The sequence below is a fragment of the Fukomys damarensis genome, unplaced genomic scaffold, assembly GCF_012274545.1.
Source record: "Fukomys damarensis isolate Sample0158 unplaced genomic scaffold, DMR_v1.0_HiC HiC_scaffold_35, whole genome shotgun sequence".
NCBI classification, from domain to species: Eukaryota; Metazoa; Chordata; class Mammalia; order Rodentia; family Bathyergidae; genus Fukomys; species Fukomys damarensis.
Genome location: NW_022900947.1, coordinates 44,260,654 through 44,275,755, shown reverse-complemented (window position 1 = coordinate 44,275,755; position 15,102 = coordinate 44,260,654).

The following is a 15,102-nucleotide window of genomic DNA, read 5'->3' as shown; positions in this document are numbered from 1 at the left end:
AGGATATGCTCAGTATTTTAATAGGCTAGTTTGAGTAAAATGAATATCTACTGCAGAGTTTTTAAGTAGAGGCGTGAGTTTAACTCAGTTAATATTTTTAAAAGATCATCCTAGTTGTAGTTTTTAAATGGTTTCAGTTACGACTTGCATGAAACTCAAGAGTTCTCTTAAGGGAATGAGTGGTAGATGGAAATCTTTTAATAGTATTTCAAGAGCAGTAATTACAACAGGAAACATGAATGGGAAAGTGTATTGGCTTTGATTTGCAGAGATAACCTGTCTTTGTGGAATTTTAATCAAATCAAGGAATAGCAGCTGAATTCAGACTTTATTGGACAATAAGGAACACAAATTTCAACAGAGAAAAATGAGGCAATTGTCTTTCATCAAATCTACAGAGACTCATCACAAGCTCCTAGCTTTGAAACTTATGAAATTCTAAATCTACTTAAAATTTTCCAGACTATTTCTACTGCTTTGTCAATCTTTCCAAGTTTTGAAGACTATGGATACCTGAGGACTTAAGAGAGGACCTTATTTTATAAGATTTAAACCCTTAGATACAAAAGCTAGCTGATATCATCATCTCTTATTCCAGCATAATATTTTAGAGATTTTCTTTTTGGAATCTTTCAAACCTTACTGTAATTCCTGATTCAATCCTTAAATGCTTAGGGACTTGTTTTTTCACATATAAAATAGTACTCTATTGCTTATTGTATGGATTTATTTTGAGGTCAAAATCTTTAGGTGTCTATCTCAAAATATACTACATATAAAGCCATTAATGATGGCCAGTTTTATTTAATTTTTGGAAATAAACTTCCACAGCAAATGCAGGTGACTTATAAGATAGTAAATCATGACCGAAAGAGCAAAGGTTGTTGTTAAAACTCTATTACAATTTACAAACTATAATTTAGTAGAAAATGAAAGTTTCAACAGATAAAAGTAGGTTTGGGATCAAGTTTCCTAGGAGACATCTTTCTTATCTTAGACTGATTTTTTTGAATATTACTTCAGTAGAAAGTGAGATGATTTTAATGCCTGTACATGCTACAGGATAGAAAATATATTTAAAAACAAGGGAACTCTGCACATGAGCTACTCTCTCCTCTCTGGAATCCTGGGAGCTTCTCTATATTGTGTCTTAATTGCCATTTACTTACTTTATAATATTTTTACAATAGCATTGTTTCCTGTAAGCTTATTGCTTACTTACTAATAAGATAAGCTTTCTCTTGCTTCAATTGCCAATTAGCTAATGTTTCATTTGTTTTTATTTTAATTAGCTCCAAGTTTGGGCTATTTTAGACAATGATACAATATAGCCAGACTATAAGAGATATTAATAGAGAGTTGTACATTTTTAATGATCTCTCAGTTGTTACACAACATTTACGATCATCTATGCTTTTAGATAAATTTTTTAGGGGAAGAAATTTAATCTAAGAGAAAGCATTGTCAGAGAAAACTCATATCAAAGATGTCAACCATTGCTAATGAGGTGTCTTTAAACAATTATTCTTTAACATTAAATATTGTTAGGGACATCTGAGATAAGAGAAGGCATGAACTAAGGCTAATAGGAGTTGTCCGTTATCAATTTCTTTGTTGTTAAATATTCTTAGTACTGTAAAAAGAGAGTAACTACTAATATGCTTATAATGAGAAAATGTAAGCTAATTACTCAGAAATACTAAACTATATTTAGAGAAAGTTTAGTCAATTTGAGGGACAATCCTAAATTTAAATCAGATTACAGTTACTTAAACACAAATACCTTCCTTTTGTTGGCTAATCCTCCTTGTATGAAATCCAAATCACTACTCTCCTCCCTTTGTACCCCTCCCAAGTCTAAAGTCTCCTTTTATAATTCTAAAAACCCTACAAAGTCTCTCTAAAGTGTTCAGGTAATAGCTAAGGCCCTACAGGAATTTCTTTCTGTCTGTATTCCCTGGCAGCAGCCTTTCAGCGGACATTTGATACTCTCGAATCTCCAGAGAGGGACATCTGCTCCCCAAGCTTACTGGGAATTCATCTTATCTGAAATACTGCTGCCTGACCTATCACAGGGTGGCAAAACTCCCAAGGAAAAACACTATGTTTGCTTCCTTTTTCATATATTTAACACAATTTTATCGAATGTCTATTGATTGGGGAATTATATAAAGCATGGAAAATAGTGCAATAAACAAGACAATTTTGATATTTGCCTCAAGGGGAAAAAAAACAGTTTCAAGTTCTTGTTCTGCTCACAAGAACTGAAATGACTACTTAACCAAGTAAGGGGTGGCAAGGAGGTGGATTAGTGGGGGCCCTCATGTTCTGTTGATCACGATGGAAAATGGTACAACCCCTATTTAAAACAGTACTGGTATTCCTCCAATTTTAGGAATAAAGTTACCAATTTATTTGGCTAACTAACTTTTGGGTATATGCTCACCAAAAAGTAAATAAATAAAAACAAAGGTATAGTGTTGAAAAGAAAATTTTACATTTATTTCACAGCAACATTATTTTCAATAGCTGAAAATTGAAAATTCATGTGTGTTGAAAGATAGATACACATAATGTGGGAAATCCTGACATATCCTAGGACAAGAGTAAACCTTCAAAACATCATGCTAAGTGAAGTAAGTCAACCACAATGAGACCAATTATGTATGACTCCATTTGTTTGAGATACTGGAATGGTCAGATTCATTAGGACAAAAATAGGGTAGCAGTTGCTAGGAGGGGGTTGGGAGGGATACGGGGAGAGTTCTTTAATGAGGAAAAGTTTCAGCATCACAGGATGAAAAGATCACTGGAGATTAGTTGTTCAAAAATGTAAATGTACTTATCATTACTGAGCTGTGTATTTAAAAATAAGACAGTAAATTTTATGTTATGTGTATTTTGATGCAATTAAATTGTTTGGGAAAAAAATCTATGCTGTGTTTCTGGAGTGCTACAAAATTTCTTCTAGTGATTTAGACAACTGGCCTTAGACATCACCATATGCCAGATCTCTCAAAGACTACTTTTATAGCAGCTTTTATGTGAAATACCTTTAGGGAATTCATAATTAATCCCTCAAACTGAGCAAAAGCAGATACAATATGAATAAGCCCCTGAATAAGCCCCACATCCTTTGGAACCACAGGATCCTCCTTTATTCAACTACTTACTAATTCTCTACTGTGATTCCTATTGCCTTACCTTTGCTGCCCAGAATTTTTGCTATTCTATGTCTCTTCTTTAGAATAAATGGAAATATACATAAGGAAGAAAAGATCTCATATAAATACAAGCAATTCACCATTGCCATCTGCTTGTCATAATTCCTCTGATGGACCCACACCTCCTTTTTTCTTAAGCATTAGTAAATTATTTGACCTTATCGCAAACATTGGCTGTGATCAAAGGTGTAAGTCAGTTGTTCTGAGCAAATACTATCACTTCAATCGTATTATATAAAAAAATAAACTATTTGTTGTTATTTGCTATGTACAAACTTACAGAGTAAAAAGAAAAGCTCAATTTGGCTTTTACTTTCAAGTGCACAACTCCCTTAAGTCATTTATAGCCTACCAAAGCAAAATAAAAAATCTGCTATTTGAAATTTGAATTGTGCAACTGTTAACAATGGAGTCTTCCTATTTAATCAATAGTGTACAACTTGTTCTGAAATTACACCAATCATTAGAGCTTTTAAAGCAATTATTTTTTTTCAAATCTATTAGCTGACAGAGGAGAAAGGAGAAAAAATGCTATTTCAATTTTTTTCATATTTTCCCATTATTATTCTCAAAATGGTATCATGGCAAGGCAATATAAACAAGAACATGTTTCAACCAAGAAATAAACACATTTTAGCTTGAAAAAGATCATTTTTTAAAATCTGAGCTATTGGGAATAATATAACTTGTGTTTGCTCGGGGATGGGGCCAGGACCAGTGCCCTGATTCTAACACTGTTGGAAGAAAATTATGTTAGTTTAAGAGCCAAACTTGCATCTGTTATAAAAGCAGTAGATTATTCTGTGAAAAGGGTCAGAAAGGACAAAGACTAACTTAAAAAAAAAAACTGTTATCTGGGAAGTTTCTTCCTGTCATCAAGATGTGAGAAGTTTTCTAATAGTCTACACACCAATACATCGATGTCATGAGATAACTTTTAATTGAAATAGGATTTAATTTTGAGGTAAGAAACTGAATACTGCAGTTCCTATTGACTTAGTGTCTGAGTAAGGAGATGATGTAGTTTAATCCATTCAGCAAAATATATTCCTTTATTTTGTTTATTTTGTGCTGTTGATGGGCTAAGCTCTTTCTACCCACTCATTCTCTTTCCCCCTTTTGAATAGAAAACTAGATATGCATTTGCAAAGCTCTTGTCACTGGAATTTCAGGATAGCTATTGAACCAACTGAAGTTATGGGCACAGTGAAAACCAATGTTATGTAGTTGGCCATTCTGATTTACTAACGTGTGAGCTTCAGTCTTTGGATGATAGTAAGATGTCTATAACAGTGGCTCTGAAGAGTTCAGAAGAAGACTGCAACACTTATGTTAGGACACTGAAGATAACAACAGAAATGTACCAGTATCACCTAGAAGGAATAGTGTAATTTAGACAATCCAGAAACATGAGAAGATAAGTGAGATCAGAACACCTGCTCTCTTGGCGAGGATGTACGTCTTATGAATTATAGCACATGAACTATTTTATTATGCTCATGCACTGAGGAATCAATCATTATCACTACAATATGGTGATGATTATAATTACAATGCAGTTTATCATGTTTTATTATTCTAGGAGAATTCTAATTTTCTAGGTAAGAAATGCTCATTTTGTTCTAAAACAAGAGAGGATAGTAAAATTATATACAATTAAAATACTCAGGCCCATTATAATACATTATCACTAATGAAATTTTTACAGCAGAGACATATTTTTTTAATTTCTGTAATGTAGAGAAACTGCAATTATAGATCTTTGTGACTTTTTGTGTTGTTTTGTTGGTTCACTTTTCATCAGATTATTCTTTAGTTGCTAAATTTATTAGACTTTATTCTCACATTTAGTTAGTTAAAGGCAGACAATAGAGAGGAATTTGAAGAAAAACTCAGAATATATTTGAAAGCAGTGAACATGCATACTTAAGCTCATTATTTTATATTAGACCGTATGAATTTTTAGACTGTATCCATTAGGATGACAAGAAATACGCAAACTGTTAATTTATGACAATTTGTGACAATGAGATTTCTGTAAAGGAATAATGTAAAATTTCACAAAAGCTACAATATCATCTGGTTATTAACGAGAGGTACATCCCTACTGAATGGCCTGAAGAAACCAGAGGTTGCCATTATTCAAAAACTGAAAAGCATGCTGCAAGTTCACCTTAAGGAGGTGAAATCTTTAGTCAAGAGGCTCAGGTGGATTCTAGCTGTTCCAGTAGGAGAGAATAAGAGTAATAAAGGATCCCACTGTACCATCTTCTTCTGATCTATTGACCAAACTCCATATGGCTACACCTACTTGAAACCTGAGGGAGGGAAGCCAGGTATTCTGTATACGTCACCTTCCTGGGGCACGGTGCAGGTGGAGAGGTGAGAAGTGGTGTGGAGGAGAAGAGAAGGAAATGTCTCGCTCATAAATTAGAACACAGACATAGTTTTTAATTTATTAGCATGTGACCTTTTATTCAGAAGCAAGTTGGAAAGGGGGCAATTTTACTTCACATTTCTAAAGAAGAACATTTGAAGAAGACATGAATTTGCAAGTGTACCAGTCTACTTTTCATATACACTGAATAAGTAGAGAAGAAGATCTTCAATTATAAATCTGTATATTTAAAGGCTAAGCAAACAATCCTTGGAATCATACTGTATGGGTGGGACTTATGTCAAATCTTAAGTTGTAAGACCCTGAAAAAATATTTATCTTCTCTGTATACCAATTTCTTCATCTTTGTAGTTACAATATTATGGATCTTTATTTGGAGAAATATTTTGAGCATTTAAGGAAGAAAATGCATGTAAATTGCACAAATAAAACTAAAAGCAAACCTTGAAAAATGGAGAACTGCTGTTGTGAAAATTTTTAGACATATTAGAAATAAAAATGGATGCTGAAGACAAGCCCTATGAATTCAGTTTCTCAAAGCTTTATCTTCCTATTTTCCTATAGGTTATTTTAAACTAAAGAATCACTGCTGATAATGATACAATTTAAAGAGTAAGGTAAAAGACAGATGATGGGAGACAGGGATGCAGATCTTTTGGAGATTTTAAAGGATGAAGGGAAAGAGGGAAACAGAAGTGGAAGAAAAAGGATGAAGACGCAATTTATGTGTGTACCAGCTCCACTGATGAATGTGCACATTTTGTATTGCAAATATGTACCGATAAAAAATGCACAATTAGGCTCACTTCTAGCTTCTTGGAATTTTCTGGTGCAAATTGGAATTAAGAGATTTGTTTGGAATTGTTTTCAAAAAATCCTTTTAATGATAGGCACAGACGAATCCAAGATGGTCTGTTTCTGTTGAATGCCCACTGAAGGAAACAGAGGGCATCTGCAAATGCACCCCTGTAGCAGTTTTGATGGGAACACTGTCCTGTCCCCCACTCTGGAATAGCTGGTGCAATTTTTCATATTCTGAGAGGAACACCACAAGAGGCCAAGGGAGAACATTCCTCATCAATCTTTGCTCTCTTCTGCAGCTAATCAGAGAGAGCCCGGAGAACAGATGGATTACCTGTGCACAGCTTACTCCATGGGTTGGGTTTGTGAACAAAATTACCTGTTCATGAATTGCAGGCTATGCAGAGCCTCCTCTGCCTGTCACCTGCTCCTCAACAGGTAGCCATATTCGTCATTGAGCAGTGTGCCTGTGGAGTATGCTTTTGAGAAGCAAGGATTTAAAAACTGGAATCTCTAGCTCTAGAAGCGGAAATCTGAATGAGGTTTGATTCATAATTTTATACCTTGGTTGCTTTGTAATACAATCCATTATTATCAGATATTTAATGTTTCTAAAGCTATGTTTTGTAAAATAGAGTACTGTGTTGATAAGATTTCAAAATACAGCCACACTTAGTAATTCAGTCTAACATGAGAACCCAAACTATAACAAAGGATAACTGCTCAGTGATTCATGTTTCCTATGGTATTTGGTCCCCTATGTCTTAGCACAGGACTGACAGACATTATAGAAAACGCAATGACTTACTAGTGTCCTGCAAAAATGTTCTATAAAGTACACTTTCGTTTATTAAATTATTGATTATTATCTCTGAATTGTCAAAATGTTATTTTGTTAGTTTGCGAGGGCCACCGTAACAAAATACTGCCAACTTTATGGCTTCAACAACAGAAAAGGTTTTCTTCACACTTTGGGAAGTGACAGTGTAAGATCACAGTTTCAGCAGACTGCTTTCCTTTAAGGATTCTCCATGGCCTGTAGAGGCTGTCTCCTCCCTGTGTGTTTACAGTGTCTCTTCACTATGCAGACTCACAACTTCTTCTATTCTTGGACACTAGGCATATTGGATTATAAACCACCCTAATGGCCTCATTTAACTTTAGCCATGTCTTTAAATACTTTGTCTCCAAAGAGTCACATTTTGAGGTGTGGGGGGGTGAGGACTTCAAGATAGCATGCCAGGATGCTTGCCTTACTCATTATATTCTCTCCCTGAGCATCTAGTGACTACTGTTTCTTTAAAGAATCATTGCATGACTTATAATTGCATAATATCCAATAACTTCCATCACCTAGTCCTCCTCTAAGGTTCTACAAAGCACTTATTGTGTACTAAATTGCTTACTTCTGCATTTATTGTTCCTTGCCCACAGCTAAACTCTAAATTCTGGGAGTATAAGGATTTTTGTCCAGTTCATTTACAATGGTGCCTCTAATTCCTAGGACATTATAAAGGGTGAGCATTTATTGAGGTGCTATAAAATGGTTTCATCATTATTTTATTAAAATAAGTATTATATTTATTTGAATCATCTAAGTACTAATTATATCTTATTATTAATAACTTATTTTAACCATTAATTTTTGGAGAAATTTGATGTAGCAAGTGTAGCTTATAAATCACCTTGTCTATAGTCAATAGCTATGACCATTACAGTCCTTGTATTTATTCTTGAGAAAGCAAGATTTCACAAACTTGACTTTTTAAAATCTATCCATGACTAATAATTGACAAAGTTAGAGTATAAAAAATTATTCCAATTTCAGTTTCCTTTGAAATTTTCCTTTTTTTCCAAGGAATCTGTTTTCCAGGACTCAAAGTAGTTTCAAACTTTGTTAACACTGATTATTTGAGCTTCATCCAGGAAATTATTATAAAGATCTTAGGAAGTATCATTTCATTTTGAAATGTCATTTGTATATGGAAGATCATGAAACATGAAATTGAAGATTCTATTAGATCTCATCAATTCAAGAATTCAATACCAATGTAAAATATACATGAAGGCAAATATTTTGGGATGTGTGATTTGTCTATTCATCTAAATACTGAATTAAATTAAAAATATTTAATGAAATTCTGTGATGAATTAAAGTTTCATTACTACAAATGTATGATCATTACATCCAGTTCTTTGCATACTTACCTATTGAAGGTGTATTTAAGCATTCATACCACACTCATAGTTGTTTTCTTTTAGACTTGTCCACTTACAGCACCAATGAGAAGGGTTACATATAACTAGGTCGTTATAGTGTCCCTCTTGTCCACAGCTAGTAGAACCAGTGACAAAGAAGCAAAATCCATGCTGAAATAATCAGATTTCACTCCAAGGGACAGTTACTGAGGAAATGAATTTGTTATCTATAGGAAGCTCTTTGAAAGTTCAGCTAGTTTTGAAGCACCAGTAAACCTGATGGAAAATTAAATTCGTGGAAAAATATAAACCATGGCTTGCTATGTCCAAAGGGAGAAGACAAGGGAAAAGTCCGTCAGTGAAGCAAACAGGTGTCACATCATATGATATAGACAGAAGTGAGATGATACAATAATGAAAAATAAAACAGATGAGGTGATATGGGGAGGCTTTTTCAAAATGTGGACAAGCAAAGCCTCAGTAATGAGGAACCATTTCAATAGAATTTCAACAGCTCACAGCAAGAATAAATAGACATTGGAGGAAAGACCTTTGCAGGAGGAATAGCTAAGATGTATTTTCTCTAATGTCGGAGAGTTTTAAAGAAGGGCAGAAAAGCTCAGTGAGCAATGAGGAGATTTCCAGAGAATTAGAGCTGAGAAGAATGATGGGGCCAGGCCTCGGGGGTCTTATAGTAAGAATACTGCAATATTCTTCTCAGTGTGATGGAGAGCCATGGAATATTTTTATTTTTCAAATGGAGACATATAATCTGATTTAATTTTAAAATACCACATTGACTGCTTTAAGGAGAGCAGACTCAGAGAGTTTCATGTAGCCTCAATGAGACTGGAAGAAGTAAGCTGGTGAAGAGGAGATTGCAATAACCTGGCTTAAAATGACAACACCTTGGAGAAAGTTGATGGTGAGAAGCAGGCGGGTGTGGAGCTAATGGTGAGAGCAAAATGAGGGATTCATATGAAATATTTATTCTCTGACCTAAAATATTTCAAAGTCATCTCATCAAAACTTAGTTTAATGGTTGGCTACTATCCGATATTCTTTTCTTAGTTGTTTATTCATTGGTTCCTTAGAATGTGTCAAACACCATGGTAGATACGGGAGAACTAATGATGAACAATGCCGGGAAACAAATAACTCCTACTTAAGGAGACTAGAGTCCCCCAAAGGACCTGTCGAGTGGACAGACTCCAAAATGGACCCAGCAAACAGCTCTGTGGTAGAAATACAAGAAATATACCATAACTTTTTATGGGAGGAATGAGTACGTCCAACACTCAATACAACGTTGAATTACTTGAATAGACATTCCAGGGCAACCACTTAAATTCATCATGACTAGTATTATCAAGCTTTAAATTTCTTCAGAAAAGATTCTCTATAATTACATATATTTCTTACTTCACAGTGTGTCATAAATTAGTAGTACAGTTAGAATTTTAGATACTACACTATATTCACACCTGCAACTTATACATTTCTAGTGTCTCCAATCCCAATTTCTGTGTGATAGCTGTAACCTTTTCACTATAGATTATATGCTTAGCAAGGCATCATTAATGTGTGTTTGATATGGAGTCAGTTTTTAATAGAGATTTTAATATATTTCTGATATTATTTCTATGGATCAGAATTCCAGTGTTCCTATCTTATGGTCCTAAAATGCTAAAGAATTTAAAAGATTTTAGTAATTTAGGTATTCAATTTATAGAAAAAAATATGTGTTTTATATCATATTTTTAAAGCCAAAATCTACAGAATAACAAAACAACACCTCACACCACCATATTATAATAAGCAAACTGCTTACAGTCAAGTTTGTGCCAAAGCAGAGTTTAATGTTCCCCTTAACCTGGTTCACCCTCTATCTCTGCCTCTCTTTCTAAATAAGCATAGAACTGCAATTCTATGATCTGTATTTGCCATATAATTTTCACTTTAATCTTCTTAAACTTCTTTTAAATATCTCCAGAGGGTGACTATGAAGGCATGAAACATAAACAAGTATACAAAATGTTGTCAAAACTTGTTCAACCTGAAAAAAAAAACAGAGTATTTCCTCTGTTTGCAGATATTAGGAATGCCTTGAAAAGTATGTGGCACAGCTTTATATCACTTATTTTCTAATTATGTCGTCCATATAATTTTCACTTTAATCTTCTTAAACTTCTTTTAAATATCTCCAGAGGGTGACTATGAATGCATGAAACATAAACAAGTATACAAAATGTTGTCCAAACTTGTTCAACCTGAAAAAAAAAAGAGTATTTCCTCTGTTTGCAGATATTAGGAATGCCTTGAAAAGTATGTGGCATAGCTTTATATCACTTATTTTCTAATTATGTCCAGAAGAAATTATATCATATTATCCAGACACTGGGTTAAAATGCTCACAAGCAGAAAAGAATACATGTAAGTAAATCTGCATAAAGTAAAATTTTGTATAATTGAAGCATTTCTCTGGCAAAGCTTTATTGTTATAACATTTTAAAAAGAGAAAACTACCATCATTTAATTGTAAATTACTCTCTACTACCATTACAGATCACTTTCCGGATTATGTTCTTATTTCTCTGATCTAGTATTTTCTTCTCCAGAATTAATAAAACTACTTGCCTTCCTACTGGAAGTAACAACGGCTTCCTTTGACCATCCTTTTCTGATCTTCACATAGCAGAATGAGTAAGTGCAAGGCCCTTGCCTGTATCTGTATATTACCCATATTATAGCTGGCCTAGTGTGCTATTTTAAATATTTCTTCAGGAACATTTCTATGCAACTACTATATAAATACTGTAAGGAAAAATAACCCTTTTTCATCTCATTCATTTATTCTTGCATTCAACAAATAATCACTGAATGCCTCCTACTATATTTTATTAGCACCAAGTATAATTCATGTTAATGTGCACTGTATTATTTTCTGAACAAATAAATACTAGAAATAAAATTTTCAATTGACACCTGCTATTAATTACAAAGGCATTTTATTTATAAATATGTACAAAAACTTTTTAAATGTTCATTTCACAAGGTATGAAATTTGGTATGTACTGGGTATTATTTTGGGTGCCCAGATAATTCTAAATATCAAATTGTTTCCTTCCTTCACAGCATACATTCCAAAAAGAAAAAAATCATAAAAAATACAAATAGATGAAAAAGTTGTGCATATTTATATATGCTATGAGAATAGAAAAGACAGATGTGCTTCCATACATAGCATTTACTAACTAGGTAGGAATCATCTAAATGATAACATCTGTGGAAAGCCTAGCAGAAGTGAGTGAATATTCAGGTAGATATTCACTTTATGTCAAGCATAAAGAAAAAGCTACTGCAAACATTCAGAGTTATAAGTTTGGAAGGTGTGAGGAACAGCAACTGGCAAAGTATAAGCAGAAGATAACTGACAGATAATGAGTTGAGAAAAATAAGAGGGAGTTGGATTTTTTGGCACCTTGTTGGTCATTGAAATACCTATGACTATGATACTGAGTAAAATAAATAGATATTGTACAGTTTTGAGCCAGATAACACAGTCTGACTTTTAGTGGTATAATCAAGGCTAGAAATGTAAGACAGTGAGGCATTCTGATATAAATGGTGGTAAGAGGGCATTGGATTCTGAGTATATTTTGAAGCCAAAAGTTTTTCCTAACAAATTTAGTGGAGAACCATGAGGGAAAGAGCAAATTCAAGGAGAGGATTCCAGCATTTTGACTTTTAAGTTGCTGAAAGGGTGTGAGTGCCCTCAACTGACATAGAAGATTAAATGTGAAGGAAGTTTGAAAGAAGTCAGTAATTTGATATTTTTCATATCGATTTAGGGTGGCTCATGCACTCTAAATGCTAAGTATTGGAGAAACATATATATGTGACTCTAGAATTCAGATAGTTGCTGAAAGGGTGTGAGTGCCCTCAACTGACATAGAAGATTAAATGTGAAGGAAGTTTGAAGGAAGTCAGTAATTTGATTTTTTTCATATCGATTTAGGGTGGCTCATACACTCTAAATGCTAAGTATTGGAGAAACAAATATATATGTGACTCTAGAATTCAGGAAAGTGGACTGTGGTCGAGTGAATGAATTTTTAGTCATTAGCATATAAGTACTAGTTGAAGTGATGACTCCAGGTAGCGTCATAGGAGGCACGGGATAGACAGAAAAAGAAGCCAAAGTGTGGTCCCTTAGCCACATTGATACTAGGAGTTCAAGTAGAAAAAAATTTGAAGTGATGACTCCAGGTAGCGTCATAGGAGGCACGGGATAGACAGAAAAAGAAGCCAAAGTTGGTCCCTTAGCCACATTGATACTAGGAGTTCAAGTAGAAAAAAACCTTGCAAAGCCTAAGAAGGACTGTTTAGTGTGAAAAAATACTAAAAGTAGAGAATAATGAAGACAGTTTATACCTTTGAGCAGAGCAGGCTAAGCATGCCGTTAGTGCTCAACAAATGCCAAATGATTACATGGTTCTCTGACCATTAAGCATCTCATGAATGCTTCATCTCTCTCCCAAATATAATACAGTGATAATTTCCACACTCTTATGTATTTTCTGTGGCTCTACAGCCCACAGAGAACAAGCAGAAGATCCATAGCAGTCCCTTCATGAACATGAGTGAAGCACAGGGGACTGTGCTGCACATGAGTTAGTAGGGGATGGACAAAGGGGAGAGGAAGTGTGTGGCTCATTCTGTCAAATGTGATGATTTATGATCAGCTCTGTTAAATTTTGGGGAGCGAGAAAATTGATAGTATTGTTTAATATGATGTTTCAAGATGATGAGTAGAATTAAATTCTTGTTTGCTTTGCATATTCATCCTTTAATAAAGGTACTGAAGATGTATGTTCATTCAGGTAAAATATTAACTCCATAATGACTTAGGCTTCTTATTTTTATTTTGCTTGGCCCTATAAATTGTAGATCCAGTTATGTTCTTGAAGAAAAATTCAAGTAGACTGGTTGAACATTTACCATCCTAATGATAAATGGTGTTTTAGGTATGGCATTTCAATTTTGGTGCTGCGGATAGGAATGTAATAAATCAAATATTTATATGCTGTCCATTTTTGACAAAGCCTATTCAAGAGGGACACAGAAAAAAATCACATATTTTATGAGGAGAAAAGCCAAGATAAAAGTCCTAGTCGTATAATTTATTGCAGTTTAGAGCTTACTATTGCTATTAATGGGCATCCTCTATTAGATAGTATATTGAGATACTATTAGACAGGTGACTGTAAGAGAAGGATTTATGAAATCAGCTAAGGGAAGATAAAACTGAGGTTACAGGGAGACATATAAGTCAGAGAAATTGAACAGTAGATAGAAATAGCATTAGAAAATAAATCAAGGTCAGGTAGCTCATACTGTAGGATTGAGTGAATCAGACCAGCTGATCTATAACTGTCAGAATATTCCAGAAGCTACTGCAGTGATAAGACAGGGCCAACCACTCAAAATGTATCATTATATTTGCCATATAAAATAATGAATTACATATGTTTATTTGTAATTATATGCTATGTTTATAATGTAATCTAGTCAAAATGTTTTCAATACAAAGACTAGGAATCTCAGAGTAACTTTGAAGGTTGACAACAGTATTAAGGATAATTATCTTTCAAATTATGAAGAAGTCTCAATATTTTCTATTAGTAAGTAATTATGGAGAGTTACATTTTCAAATTTGTTCAAAATAATCTTCTTGATAGTTGTCGGATCTTCCATCTTCTTGCCCATCTTGTTCTATGATTTAATTCCACATAAAATATGGCTTTGATTATGTTCTCCCTCTTGCCATGGCTGCTATGCAGAATCATTTAATAACTCCACAAAAAATAAATCAAAACATCGTGGCATGACATCAGAAGCTGCCACCACCAGCCTCTGTCCTGGAGATGAACCACTTATTGCTCCTCGGTGAGACTCTGAGTTGAGAAGATGGCTTGTGAATGTCTTTTTTATCATAGCACCTTAGTTTTCTTAACCCACAATCTTCTCTTCAACTGACTTGACTTTCGCTCCTCATAATTTGAGCAACATTGTTTATTTCTGGTCCTTCCAATGCAAGCCCTGCTTTCTCTTAAATGACTGCCTCAGTCCATTAAATCCGGTAAGTGAAACCTCATCTCTTACACCTGGATGCATATTTTGCTTAAAATATTAAAGTTTTTGCTTACAAATAACAACCACAAGGTTTAAATATTGTTACTGTACAAAACTGTAATTAATAAAGGTAAATTAACATACATTCGATGTTAAGAAAATTATCTCAACAAAGTATGTCTCATAGCCAAATGTAGCCATATGGTTATCCAGTCAACCAAATGATTAAAATGAGAGATTATAAAAATGTCTAATACATTAAATATTTTATTTATAACATAAAGTGTAAAATGAATATCTATTCACCAATTATTTTTAGTTGAGAACAAAGACATTTTATTTAAA